Source organism: Cyprinodon variegatus, unplaced genomic scaffold (genome assembly GCF_000732505.1).
Source record: "Cyprinodon variegatus isolate N-32 unplaced genomic scaffold, C_variegatus-1.0 Scaffold1839, whole genome shotgun sequence".
NCBI classification, from domain to species: domain Eukaryota; kingdom Metazoa; phylum Chordata; class Actinopteri; order Cyprinodontiformes; family Cyprinodontidae; genus Cyprinodon; species Cyprinodon variegatus.
The window spans coordinates 14273-15946 of record NW_015152292.1 but is presented as its reverse complement, the minus strand read 5'-3'; the positions used below and the strand labels follow the sequence as shown (position 1 = coordinate 15946).

Genomic DNA, 1674 nt, shown 5'->3' with positions numbered 1-1674 from the left:
ACAATCAGACTGTGTAGAATCAGTTACTCTGATAGCAGTAGATGATTTTCTTAAGTTATCTCTTACCTGATGGATCAGACTAACACCTGGTTCTGTTCTACAGGAAAAAAGAAGGAACACACGGAGGAAGGCGAGATCAAGGATGAGAATGATGGTCTGAAAGGTGAACCACATTCAATCTGCTTTTTTTTATTTGTGTCACAATTTCTGTTAAATCTACCTATTGAATCAAGAAGTCCAAGATTCTCCCTGTGATGGAGCATCTGTGGACTTTAGTGGTTCTGATGGTCCACAAGGTGTTTCTACTATTTTTTTTTATTAATTTAACAACCAGAAGATGAGACCATCAAAAAAAGATAAGACATTTTTTTAACTTAAACTGTAGAAAATCTGTTAGATTTTCTACTCATTTATTCAGCTTTAGTTTATCCAAAAAGAGAATACATCTTATAAAATGATGTAAAACATAAATCTATCAATTTGATCCATAATTTTCTCATCCCTCTGATTTCAAATCAAATGTTGGGATTTTCCAGGGATAATGATGATCAGACTCTGTAGAAGCAACTATTCTCAGAGCAGTAGATGATCTTTTTCAGACCTGAGTGAAGTTGCCCCCCCCACCTTCTTCAAATCTGATGAAATTGGTGTGAAACGTTTGTGCTACGTTTGTGCAGAAAACATTTTCGTTTTAAAGATATAAAGAAATGTTTCTAGAGGTCATCAAACGTCGGAATGTAGGAATGGAATTCCGAGAAAATCAAGTGCCAGCTGTTAACGAGGCAGGTTCGCTGGTTAGCTGCTATCACAGCATCTGCCACACTGGTGTTAATGTGCCGCCACACTTCACGATACGTTCAGTGTAATTGAAAAGACATTGGCATAAAATTTGCACTTTGTGAAAGTAAACAATCAACCATCACATTTTTAATGCTTAGAATTAAATGTCCTCTAACCAATTACTGCTCAAAACAAGCATACAACTGGCTTAAAAACAAGGCAAATGTACCAGTTCATTTAAAGGCTTAAAACTAGTCTGTTTTTCTTAGCTAGAATTAATCTCATTATTTAGGTGTAGTGAATGTATGGGAAAAATACACCTGACAAAAACTTCAAAACGTTTTTTTTATTAATATTTTAGCAGAAATGTCACACACACACACACACAGCTGAGGGCTGCACAGCTTTGAAGAGATGAAGAGATGGTGATGTAGCAGTATCGCTACGCTCTACCCCTTCTATTCATTCTAGCTAATCTGAATCGTTCAATTCCATTTGGAGAGCGAGATCATCTGTGGTAGCAACACTAGACATCTTCCAGGCATGTGAGGAAAACTAGCAGCTGTTCAGCGGACAGGATGAATGAATGGTAGCCGGCACACGCGGATGATGTCATACACGCGCCGCTTTGTTTTCAAAATATAAAAAATATAACCGTGGATGTCTGGGTGACAGTGATTTCCCTACATGTTATGAATGCTGGTGTACCATAAAGAATAAATGATGAACAGTTTAGTTTGTGCTTTAAGAAGACCCATAGGAAGACGTTATTTGGATATAACCTAACGGAATATCTTCAGAACGGCTCCAAATGACACAAAACTCATAGAACATGATGTATTAACGTAAAATCAACGGCCAAATGTTAAAAAAAAACAGCGTTCCCCTTTAAGG

The 1674-nt window shown here is 37.1% G+C and overlaps 1 long non-coding RNA gene across 1 annotated transcript in view; it reads left to right on the top strand.

Annotated features, from left to right (window-relative positions):
- Positions 1 to 1674, top strand: part of LOC107104671 — a 6278-nt gene that overhangs the window by 1205 nt on the left and 3399 nt on the right. Inside the window, exon 2 of the long non-coding RNA XR_001482276.1 lies at positions 104 to 163. This is a non-coding gene — a long non-coding RNA (uncharacterized LOC107104671). The remainder of the gene's footprint in view (positions 1 to 103; positions 164 to 1674) is intronic.